The sequence below is a fragment of the Triticum dicoccoides genome, chromosome 2B, assembly GCF_002162155.2.
Source record: "Triticum dicoccoides isolate Atlit2015 ecotype Zavitan chromosome 2B, WEW_v2.0, whole genome shotgun sequence".
NCBI classification, from domain to species: Eukaryota; Viridiplantae; Streptophyta; class Magnoliopsida; order Poales; family Poaceae; genus Triticum; species Triticum dicoccoides.
In genome coordinates this window covers 796895688-796908850 of record NC_041383.1, presented here as the reverse complement: position 1 = coordinate 796908850, position 13163 = coordinate 796895688, and the positions used below count along the sequence as shown (strand labels likewise).

The 13163-nt window shown below is 45.1% G+C and overlaps 1 pseudogene; it reads left to right on the top strand.

Moving 5' to 3' along the window:
- The first annotated feature begins 5270 nt into the window (after window positions 1–5270).
- LOC119361468 lies at window positions 5271–7483 on the top strand (annotated as a pseudogene).
- Window positions 7484–13163: the final 5680 nt, after the last annotated feature.

Here is a 13163-nt window from a genome sequence, read left to right as displayed (position 1 = left end):
CCCTAAATAGCCACTCAATCCCTGTAAAATATATGTGGAGTTAATCAGAAAACAAATGGTGAAAGGATTAACATCTGGTACATTGAGAACATAGTTTTTCTTTAGGCGTTAAGAGAAAAATATCTCACCCAAGGAAAAAAAACATTATACAAAAAGCAACCAATACTCCACACTGTTCAAAACCTTTCAAAGAAATATTACCACGCAGCCTAATATAATGGAAGACAAGGTATATACGACCAGCCTCTTCAAAGACGAACTTAACACGATGGTGTGATGAATGTTTAATTTCCTGGAATTGTTGGATGCGTCCAGTAGTTGTTTTCTCTTTTTGATTTCTTGTCGCCATTTCCTGAGTGCTTCCCTGATAGGCATGTGGTACAAGTGTGTATGGGGTTGTATGCCTTGTAGCCCATGGCCATTTCGATATTGCACCAAGTAAAATAGCCCCATTTGCAAGCGACGCTCCTTGTATTTCCTGATACTGTCCCTGATAATTTGAAGTGAGTTTTCAATGGTGTGGTGGTGCTCTTTGTAAGCTTCCCACGTAAGCATACCTCTCTTCACGAGTTCATTGTAGTCATCAAGTATTGATGCAAGACAAATGCGCTTGTCTGTTTCACGGTCCAACGATGTAGTCTTGAGCATACGGCGTTCGCCAAAAGAGAATGTACCATACTCATCACGGCCGCAAAGTCTAAAAGTTTTTCCTGGCATCTTGAATTTTTTGGTCCCAAGGCTTTTGGTGCCCAATGCAAAAAATATGATAAGACACGTTAGAGATGAAGCATGCATAATGGATGAAACAAGCATGCATGTCACGTCAAAAAACCATGGTTTAAGAAAAAGCTTCATTAAGTAGGCTTGCTCATCAGTATATACTATTTGTTCTCTTATTAGATAGTCTATAGTGTCCATTGACATGAAAAACAAGACTTTAGAGCATTGTTTACCGTAGGCAAAAAAATAAAATCCGAGTGAAAGTGTTTTTTTAGCTACACCCATTGAGAGAAGTTTGCTTTTATATATTTTAACAGTGGAGATGAAAAAAGGAACTTGATTTGTAGAAATACACAATGTGCGGAAATATTATTTTAGTGAAAGGACAACAATATACAAGACACGAAAGCATATGCAAGCCCTCCAACCAGTCGCACGGGTCATCTTCCTTTTACATAAAGGTGTGGATAGTTCTCTGAGAGTTAACCAAGTCTCAATCAAGTGATATAGTATATAAGAAAGAAAAAACTAAAATTGAAAAAGAAATTTTTGCACGGATCCGTATGCAAGCTCTTACGAATAGAGCATCGACTGAGACATAACAAAGTCTTAGTCGACTGATATTTAGCAACACCTTTTTTCCATAAATATACCGCATGTCATAATAGGCTTTTTTCGATAAAGGACATTTCATTGAATAGATATATCGAGGTGATACAATTATATCGAAAAAAAGCCCGGCCTTTGCATAGCTAGATGCACACAGCCAAAAAGTCGAGAGCATCCTAAAAATAAAATAATTTGATACAATGCCAAGCAATAAATCGTGTCCAGCCTAAGGAGCGGTAGATCCTATCCGTAAATCACACCGCCATCCATGGGGGTAGAAAACCTCCCTGGCCATACGGTACAGCCGTGTAGACGTCATCATAAAAATGTCCCTGTCTTCCGGCTTCTGCAGGATAGACCAAGTACGGAGCCATCGTGTACAAACATGAATAACCTGCATATGAGATAGACAAATTTATTTTTAAAAACCACATCATTCCTGGTAAGCCACATTGCCCAGCATAAGGCCGCCGCTCCCACAAGAATATGTGCAGAAAATTGTTTATCTATACCCCGCAACCAGTTGCCGAACATATTCCGTGCACTACGTGGTGGGTATAAATTCGAAGCTACTTGGACCATAGCCCAAACTGCCCGAGCGAACTTGCACTCAAAAAATAAGTGTTTGATAGACTCGTCATGTTGGCAAAAGAAAATGTCTTGGAACCATGCCAGTTTCGTCGTGCCAGATTATCTCTAGTTAGGATGACTCCTTTGTTCAGAAACCAGAGTAAAATCTTCACTCTTAGGGGAATTTTTAACTTCCACAATTTCCTGTTATCTACAGGAACAGCACAATGAACCATTGCATCATACATGGATTTGACCGAAAATTTACCATTCTGATGCAAGTTAAAAGTGTCCGGCTCATCTGACAGTTGAATGTCCTCCAGGCGAGTGAGTAATCCATTCCATGCTGTCAGACGAGTGCCCAAAACATCCCTACGGAAAGAAATATCGGGGTTTTCCTGTCCTAATACTTGTTTGATCGTGACAAATTTATGTCTGACGATCCGGTACAAGCTCGGATATTGCACCATTAGTGGAGTGTTCCCCAGCCAGGTATCTTCCCTGAAACGAACCTGAGCACCGTCCCTAACCAAGAAGGTCCCAAATTGGAAGAAGAATTCCTTGGCCATCATGACACCACTCCAAAAATGTGAATCCCCTGGTTTCCAATGAATTTGAGAAATGGCATTGGATCCCACATATGATTTCCTGCCATACGCCATTCTCAGTGAGTAGTTTATAGACCCACTTGCTGAGAAGAGCGATATTTTTAATCTCAAGGTCTTGGATTCCCAGGACCCCTTGGCTTTTAGGTTTGCATAATACGCTCCACCTAGCCAGTCTATATTTCTTGGTTTCGTTATCACACTGCCAAAAAATTCTGGATCTCAAGTAATCTAGCCGCTGTAGAACCCCTTTCGGCAGGTGGAAGAATGACAACATGTATAAAACCATATTGCTTAGGACAGAATTGATCAAGATCAATCGCCCCCCATAAGACAAGAGTTTGGCCTTCCAACTGGCTAAACGTTTCTCAATTCTCTCTTCCACATGCTTTCACTCAGCGATAGTTAAACGCCGATAGTGTATGGGGATACCCAGATACCTAATCGAAAACTGCCCGAGCTGGCACCCAAAAATGTCGGCATACTCGGGTGCAGATTCTGCAGCATCTCCAAAGCAAAAAAGTTCACTCTTACGAAAAATAATTTTGAGACGAGAAAGTTCCTCAAAGGCACATAAGAGTAGCTTGAGATTTCTTGCTTTATCTAGATCATGATCCATAAATAGAACCGTGTCATCTGCATATTGTAGAATGGATAGACCATCTTCTACCAGGTGTGGAATGACCCCGCTAATTTGACCATCCAGCTTGGCCCGCTCCACAAGGGTAGCTAGCATGTCGGCCACAATGTTAAATAGAATAGGAGATGCGGGGTCGCCTTGACGAAGCCCCTTCCTTGTCTGAAAATAGTTGCCAACGTCTTCATTAATTTTTATGGCCACACTACCGCCAGAGACAAAGCTCTCTACCCAGCGACACCACTTTTATGAAAACCCTTTCATGCGTAAGGTTTGCAACAGGAAGGGCCACTTAACTTTGTCGTAGGCTTTCTCAAAATTAATTTTAAGAATGACACCGTTCATTTTTTTCGGTGCAGTTCATGTACAGTTTCGTGCAGGACAACCAATCCATCTAAATTTTTGCGTCCTTGCATAAATGCTGTTTGTGTGGGTTTTACGACATGGTCAGCTACACCGTTCAACCGATTAGTTGCTACCTTCGTAAAAAATTTAAAACTTACATTGAGAAGGCAAATTTAAGTCGACACGGCGTTTTGGTTTGTTGGTCTAATAATACTTTCATCAGCCATCTACTCTAATCAAATACTCGTCTAAATAATGAAGGACAACTTCGCATGTAAGCTTTTACATGAAAATTTATTGAAGAAAATACACGGTAGGAACTTTTCCTACGGTTTGGCCTAAATTGTTTTTGAAGGATGTACGAGTACCAAGATTGTGAAATTAACCCATGCTCTCGACTGAAGAGGAAATTAAACGGATGGATCATACCTGATGTCTCGCTTCCTATCCATCATGCCGCTGCTAATCCCCTAATTAGCAGACCGTCAAGAGCGATCTGGATGGAGTACTTTGCAGCCACGCCGTGGGAAAGCAAAACAGTGCTACTATGCCGACGCTATTTTCATACAATACTTTTTTTTGCATGATAATACGTGTCTCATTCATATCATAAAGAACAAAGTACAAGTCACGTAAGAACCGACATGACAAAACTGAAAAGATAGCAGAATATCTCTGAGCTTGACACTAACGCCCGTTACCTGCCTCCGGCACCACCACAGCAGCCACCGAAAAAAAGAATGACGGATCACCTCCTCACCCGAGTTCGACGCGGCTCCATCGCTGATATTCAGTTTTGCGGACCTCCAAGGTGGCTCATCAAAAGTGAAGCCATTGCCGTTGAACGAAGACCGGGGCAACACCCCGGACACGCCATCGAACTCCAGATCTGGCACCCCACCACGACTAAGACGCCGAAGGAGGAAACCATACCTGTCATCCACGAACCACGAACCCAGCATACGTTCCGTCTTCCAGATGTCGTCGATGCAGACCACAATCTGCATCCGCTCTTGGACTACCTCCCAAGCTCCACGCCGACGCTGGAGCAAACGTCGTCGCAACGACGGAGCCCGAGGACACAGGTCCACCACGAGAATGCCGCCGCCGCCACGCCATCCTTGCTTGAACAGACTGATTTCCAGATGCATCCCCAACCATAGGACCGATGGCCTCGTCAGGAAAGGATCCGAAGAATATTTATTCAGCGTCGTCATCGTCGCCGCCGAAGCAAAGACGATGAACAACCTAAAAACCTAGACTACGGATGAGTAAAAACGATCCACACGCGTGGATCCGGCGACCCCCCTCACCACCGACGACCGAAGTCGCCGGCGGAGGGGAGCCGCCGGAGAACGGCGTTGGAAGATCGGCCCCTGGCGGCGGCTAGGGTTGCAGCCGCGGGATACGAGAGGAAAACCGTGGTTTTTTGTTTTTCATACAATACTGGAAATTCTAATCCTACTCAGACACCGATCACGGTATTTTATAGGAGTCCAATCCGAACTCGTACCCAAAATTAAGCCCGATTGTGCACAGGAGGACGAATCCGTCACGCCGAAGTTATTATTTACCATACCATATCGTACGTACACCGATCGTGCATAGGAGAGGACAGAGAGTAGTATTAGGAATTCTAATCCTACTCAGACAGCTGCCGGCAGGTTCTATTATTAGCCTATATATACACGTAGTAGTACTAGCTTGCAACACCACCGGCCGTGAGCATCTTATACGAGCCTCCTCTGGCAATCAATCCAACAAGCAGTCTCGCCGGAAGAAAGATGGCCGCCGCGGAATCCCACGATGTTGACTTGCTAGACCTCGTGAGCTTCGGGCACACGCTCCGCCACCATGGCCTCGTCATCGCCGACGCCAAGGCGGACCACGACATCCCCGTCGACGTGTTCATGCTCCTCCTTGCCGACAACACTGTCGTGTACAAGAACTCCGGGGACCTCGAGGTGGTTGACAGGACCCACTTGCGCCCTGGACAGGTGGTCGGCTCGGCGTCCGACGATGACGGCCGGCTCGGCGTCGTCACCAGCGTCACCACCGTGCTCGACCTGGCCAAGCACGCCGTGGGGACACATGTCATCACGGGCGTGCCCCCGTCTACCCTCCGACACGTAAGGAGCTTCAACCTCGGCGACTTCATCGTGTCCGGGCCGTGGCTTGGCCGGGTTGTCGAGGTGTCCATCGACGTGGATGTGTTGTTCGATGACGGGGCGGTCTGCAGGGTCGCCAACGCAGAGTCCAAGAAGCTACAACTAGTGCATGACACCTCAGCTGGCGGCAACAAAACACAACGAGTGTATCGCGGTCAAATGAACACTCTTTTCAACCCTGGGCAGCGCGTCCGTGCACCAGACCCGTCTTCCCTCTTCAAGGCAGCACGCTGGCTCAACGGCTTCTGGAACCCTGACCGTCAGATGGGCACCGTCAGCAACTTAGAGACGTCCGGCGTCATTGTCTACTGGATTGCATCCATGCACCATGGCACGGACAAGGAGCTCGTCAAGGCATCGGCCCCTTCGGCCTACCAGAACCCGGACGATCTTACTTTCTTCTGTGCCGCGCACGACTGTAGCTGGGGGGTAGCTGACCGCTGCTTTTTCCGCAAAGACAATGCGACTGATGATGATGAATGTGAAGCACCAACAGCTCAGGCCGAGGTGGAGTTTCCCATGGTCGTTGTCAACACACATACCTCCCTTGACGTGCTATGGCAGGACGGCACACGACAACAAGGCATAAGTTCAGCGACTGTCGCCCCCTTTCAAGTAGTGGATGGAGAGTTATTCCCGGGACATCACGTCGTCGGTGTTCTTCATGTTGATGCTACCGGCGACCACGATAACAAGACTACTACTAGTGTAAACAATGACATTGTTGCTGATGGAACTCCATTGTCACGGCCCGTGGGCGTCCTCAGGAGCCTACACTACGGAGACCGGACGGCTTGCGTGTCATGATTGAACGGGGCTGGTGAGGTTGAGTGTGACGATGCCGTGACTGTATACGCACTGAAAAGAGACTCTTCTTACCTATATGCTTACTATGGAGATATTGTCATTCGCCTCCTACCGTCAGGATCAGCCAACGGTGAAGAAACCACATCATTGATTCATAGCAAGAAGACGAAGCGTGCTGCTGCATCCGATCTTTCATGGGTGGGGCATGTTGCTGAACTTCATAATGGACACGTCCAAGTCAAATGGGGTGATGGTAGCATGTCAATGGTACGTGAAAACTTTCTATGTAGTTGCTTTTTGTTGGATTCTACTCAACTCATTAGTTGTTGTTGATTTGATTGGGCGTACTTGTGCTGCAGGTATTGCCCCAAGAGATTCTTGTCGTCAAGGAGGAGCACTACATGAATCTGTTGAATTTAATGGAGAACTGGGTAGTGGTCGACGACAAACCAACCGCAGCCGCAGTTAACACGGTATACATCTATCTTTCTTTTTTTCTTCCTAACATTTTCCACTTCGACAAAGAAAAATCAAAATCACTTTGGGTTGTCCCGACCAGTCTCCACCAAAGAAAATTAAACCACTGGACAACTTTTTTATACTGAATTTCGGACCTCGTATATTTTATACTGAATTATTATCTTGATGGATTCATCTTAATTGTTGTACCAATATGTTTTATTTTATTTTAGGACCATGGTCTACAGAATCCGGCTGACAATAACGATGTCGAAGGCGACAACCCGGCAATGACGAGGACAAACCCTTTGGGCTTTGCAAGCCGGTCTTTGTTTCAAAGGACAGGCAACATGGTGGCTCGGGTTAAGCAATACCTGACAGGGAACTGGTGGCCGTTGTCGTCATCACCAAGCTCAGGGTTACTTGTGCCCACATATGACGGCGATGATACAATAGAGACATCCGATGCTACCATGGCGAGGAACATTCTGGATGCGAGCGGGCACTATTTTCCCAAGGGGACGAAAGCTGATGACAAGCCCTTCGGATCACCATTATCTTGACACCATGGACAAGTAATTACAGTTTTTTTACAAAACGATGAAGAATCAAATTGTGTGATTTAGGCACATATAAAATGGTGGAGATTGAAACTAGTCCCTCAAGTTATGAAGGTTGATTTACTCTGTTCATGATCACCTCCCTGGATTAACGCCATGATTTTTTTTAATTTCTGCCTGCTTTTGTTAAATGTACTAGGAAAATTGCTTTGCATGATAATATATATACACACTGACACGGGAATATATTATGATACAAAAAATAAAATGTACTTATTACATATGATGCGGCAAATGTTTATGCAACCATGTGTGCCATGTGGCGAGTGGAAATATTTGCCATCAATTTCCCTATGGTGGATTCGCCTGTTTTGTGCACAAAAACGTGCGAATAGATCATGCTCATCGTATGGTTACAATTGGTCAGCAGATCGCATGAAGCCACACGAATCATCCTGTGGTGTGTGAAGTGCCAGGCTGCGGCTGCTGATGTGCTTATTTCCTGTATGGTCTTTTTGAGCTCACCTATGTTTGGGCAGTGTTTCCTTAGGGTGCTTGGATTGTAATTGCAGCGTTCGAACCTGGTCTTTTTGAGCTCACCTATGCTTGGACGGAGTAGGGTTAGTGGCGGGCTGGGCAGACGTGGCAGATGTGTCCGGGCCGCCCTACATATGGGCTGGATATAAGGAGTGCCAGATAGCCGGAGCATTTGAGGCCGGCTTGAGGCGCCTGGCTGGGTTAAATTTTTTTTTACCGGTCAGTGACCGATCCACCCGCCTGGGCATTTGGGACCGGTTTGAGGCGCCCGGCTGTAGATGCTTTTATACATTTGAGCTGCAAGTAATTTCGGACGAAAGGAGTAACTTGTTTTAATGATATATACCAACTATGTAACTTGACCTTTGGGGAACACACATTTCTAAAGCAGGTGTGATGTGCGTCCTTCCTATTGCTCGTAACGCTGATGTTCTCGGGGAACGAATGTAGAGTACATGACTATATAATATAGGTAGAAGAAGTGTTGTCATATTTATGAACTGTAATGGAGAAATGTTTTATTTTTTACGGGTACTCCCTCTATCCATATATTACTCCTAATCCCTAAAGGAGTACTTGTCTTAGATTTGTCTAGATATGGAAGGAGTAACAAAAAACTATTTAACGTACGTCCTAGCTAGTGTTGTGAAACAAAGTTAGGTGGTGTATAGACCTGGATGTAATTCTTGTTATTTATGATGGTCTTTGTACTGCTTTAATAGTTGATGGATCGAAAGTTTATCAAAATAATAGTGAAACATACACCAACCACATCCATGCTTGTGATAGTTGATGATTAGATCGAAAGTTTGCCGAAATGATAGTGAAACATACACCAACCACATCCATGCTTGTGATGACTTCTGGCGTGACATGGTACGCATGCAATTTCATATCCTACGATTAGGTTAACAAATCAAGTTACTTTTCAGCAGTCAGCATATCTGGCTAGGAATTAAGCACGCATACAAGGGACTAAAGTATGTGTAAAGCACCCAGCACTAGCTAGCTACACCTTAATGGCAAGGTCGGTCGAGCAAATCATACACTAATTAATCTTCCAAAAATGGACCGCCAACTTTGCTTTCAACACTTGAACCAACTCAAATACTCAATCATTTGTCTAGTGGCTCGTACCGGTGAGCGCACAAATCTCCTAGGGACAGATACTAATTAAAGGGTCAAAAGTACAGTCGTCCTAGATGTCATGGTTTGGACAATGGCGTGTGTTTTTGCATAGCATAAGTATTGCATGATCAGATGAAGGGTCCCTCTCCGCGGCCTACAAAGTTAGCAACAAAAATAAATTTGGCTTTCTAACCCACCCCGCACGCTCATAGGCACAGAACATACTCCTACGTGGTTGGCAAAGACAACACTGAAGGTAAAACTTTTCTTACAATGAACATCTTGATTTGGCTAGGGCTTTTCTTGGATTGTAAACAACTAGTAAGTATGCACGCGCAATGCACGTCTTGAGTAAAATATGTTCCATTATGAAAATAATAATTTTATCATAATGCAAATCTACTTCCTGAGAAGCTGAAATCTCATGCAAAGAGCATATAATTCCTAATTCTTAAGTCATTTAAATGATTGGACATATTTTGCTTTATGAATCAACATGCCCACGTCCATTGTGCAACAACTACCAAAGATAATTAATTGATAAATACAAAATCAGTCCATCAAGAAAATTAAATTATGGACCCAGCTAGTGCATCTCGGAAACGGACGCCATCACAACACCTCGCCGGCAACCATGGTACCATATAGATGGTCATCATGTAGACAAAACGTTTGTCATGTATCACAATCATGACCTCTGAAACTGCATAACTTAACTCACGTGTTATTCAGTCATCATTGAATCTAAAATGAACTAAATTTGAGGTATAATATTTTCAATCAAGAGAAACATACTTTCAATCTTATTTTCTTCTAGTTGGTACCTACGAATGGGCCATTGGGGAAAAAAGATATGCAAGTGTGTGTATAGAGACAATGAAAATTAGTAGGTTCCACATGAGCTGATCAAATGACATAATTTTATCAGAGTTCTGAGATATCAGTTTGTACATTTAAGAAACAAAAGATTGCTAGTTCATACAGAAACAAACCATCAAGATGCATCAATATGACATCCTCGCCCCTACAGCTGTACCAGGCAATGTCAGGTACACATGAAACCAGTCACAGAACTCGCTAACAGACAATCAGATGCACAAACCACTAATGGTGGAACCACGCTTACTCATAAGCTGAAGGTCCTTGGCAATGTAGTTCATTTGTGGGCATTTAGTGTTAATCCTCCGATGGCAAGGTCCAAAGCCATGAAGGTATTTGCAACCTGTTATTTCAAACAACATGCTTCTCTTGTGAACTTTCACAATAAAGCACATACCCAATTTTTAATCGTCTGGAAATTAACATAACATTGGGATTATAAGTCGAATTGCTCTTAGTGAGAAACAACAAAATCCAATAGTAGCTAACATGACCATGATGCTCCTTAATGTGTATGAAACTGAAAAAAAATTGAAAATCTCCAAACCATTATGAACTCCTAATTTCAATATCATTATCATCTCGAGCTTAAATAGGCTATAATTACTGGTTTATTACTACATGGAAGGATAATAAATCTTATAATTTCATGAAAATATAAGTTGATACTTGATAGTACTACGATAAAGGATCAAATTATTAATTTATGAAAGTTCATTGCTGCACAAATAGACTGCCCTTAAGATTTATATGACCAACAAAAATGGACAAGAGGTGCAGTAAAAAGGAATCCATAAGTTGATGACACGCACCTTCAAAAGTTTTTGTATATGTACAACACTACAGAAGTCCAATTTTTTTGCTGAATGGACCAAACTATACAGCCGTATAGCAATCTCAAAGCTCTCTCACCTATCTATACGGATCGAGATCCTCCAACGTAGCTCAGCCTACTGCAGAGGGACGTGATGTGCGTATACCCCGTTAGTAAGCCATCCGATGGCAGAAACATTCACTCGCAATGAAAAGAAGCGACGCTTCGGCCCGTCAGCAGCCCACAATAAACACAGAAAAGAACAAAATGGATATCTCCTTGTTCCCCTGGAATTCCCCTTCTCCGCCGTGGTCGAACAAGCTCTCGGCGCATCCTCGCCGTCGCCATTCGTTCGCAAAAGGAGCCGTGGGCACAGAGCAACACGTGCAGCGGGAGCCCCCATGGTCGGCGGCGGCCGGGATACAGAGCAACACGCAGAGGGAGCACCCTGGTCGGAGGCGGCCAGGATACATGGCAGCACGTGCAGCGGGAGCCCCTGTGGTCGGCAGCGTCCAGGATACAGGCCACGCGCGCTACATGGGCTCCGTCCTTCATGCGGGTCTAAGGGCGTCCGGTTGGTCGGCCTCCTCGAGTCACCGCCCGTGGTGGACAGCTCGGCGTACGCACGCAGCAACCTCATGTCGAGCACCTGCACACCCATCTCCATGGTGGTGGTCGGCTGAACCACGCCGTCGTTTCCGCACCGCTGCAGGCCGATTAGCTGATAACTGAATCTAGTTTTCAAACTTGTTAACTGAATTAGGCCATGTCTCTGTAGCATTCCACTTGCTACTTGTACATTTTTAGACTTGATAAGGATAACTGAATTTTGTTTGGCAAAAGAGATTAAGCATTCCATTTCCTTGCACAAATAAATTGGCATGAAGTAACCTTGCCATCGGCGGATCTCTTGTTTGTGCACCTTTTCCTGACCCCAAAGCCCTTTTTACGACCATAGATAAGCCAAAATGCCCAAGCTTCATCTGAATTTTTAAATTCCATGCCAACATGAGGTACCAAACCGGACAATATACCTGGCAGTGGAAAAGTAATCATGAGCAAAGAACTTGTGCAAGTGCCATATTTCAGGATAAGAGAAAAGTAAACGTGATTCTTACTAAAAACTGCAGAGACCTCATGAAAATAAGCAAGAAGTAGGAATTCTGTTGGGACAGCTAAATCCATCTAGTGTACAGAATGAAATTAAAAAGTGGTGCTACTTTCGTATTGGAAACATGGTACTATGTGTTAGCCTCTTCTTCCATCTCAATAGAAAAAATACAACCGGCTGATTATTGGGAAATAGGTTGATCAAGTTGAAAGCACTATTCAAAATTCTGTCAGTTCTAGTGACCTATTCATGGGAGGGTGGTACGCACCAGATAGAGAAGAGAGCAGGTCGTCCTCACTCGGCTGCTTCTTCCATGAATAAAGGGCAGAGGTTGATCAACTTGAAAGCAATATGATGTTCCTGATTCCATCAATTCCATTGAGCCATTTCATGGGGAAGATAGCAGGAGAAAAGCAAACTTCAGAATTAGGTACAAGATTGCAGAAATCAAACTTCAGAATTGGGTACAAGATTGAAGAATAGAGCACTTCCTTCTCCGGCGATCGATTCCTTTACCAGGACGCGATTGAAAAACGGAGCAGGTTGTTCTCCAGCGATCCACTCCTCACAAGAACGCGCTCACCCGCCTACGCCACTACTCGGACCAGGCTGCTGCGTTGCCGGCGCGCGCGTCGCTTGCCGCCGATGGGATCTCCCGCGCCGACCTAAAGCCGGCCAACACCATGCCGATCTTCGAGGCGTCGGCGTAGTGACAGCGCAGGGGCCTCCACCTCCGTCTCCGCTGATCGCGTCCTTCGCGCTAACGCACGACCAGATCGAGGAGATCAAGGGCACGGCCGCGGCGCACGGCGCGCTATACTTGTCGGCGTTTGTGGCGTCGTCGGCCGAGCTCCTGGGCACTGAGCAGGCGGGGGGAGGCATGGGGCGTTTGCGCGATGGGCGGCTGGTCGACGTCGAAGTCGCCGCTGAGGTCGGGCGTGGGGTTGGAGAGCACGTAGGAATAGGATTTGGTGGGTCGTGAGGCGAGGGGGACATTTTTTTTAGTCGATTGCGGGGGACTTTGTCGTCTGCGGGCAGAGTTTTCGTCCGCAGATTGAAATTGCTAAGCGCACTTCTCGTGAGGGTTAGGATTATCTCGACGGTTAGATCTAAATGAATGAGTCTGATTGGGTGGCTCTAATTGCTTTGGGTTATTGTGTGTACATTAGACGGGGTGCCCACAGCGTTGAATATGTTTGCTTATTTAATAGTAG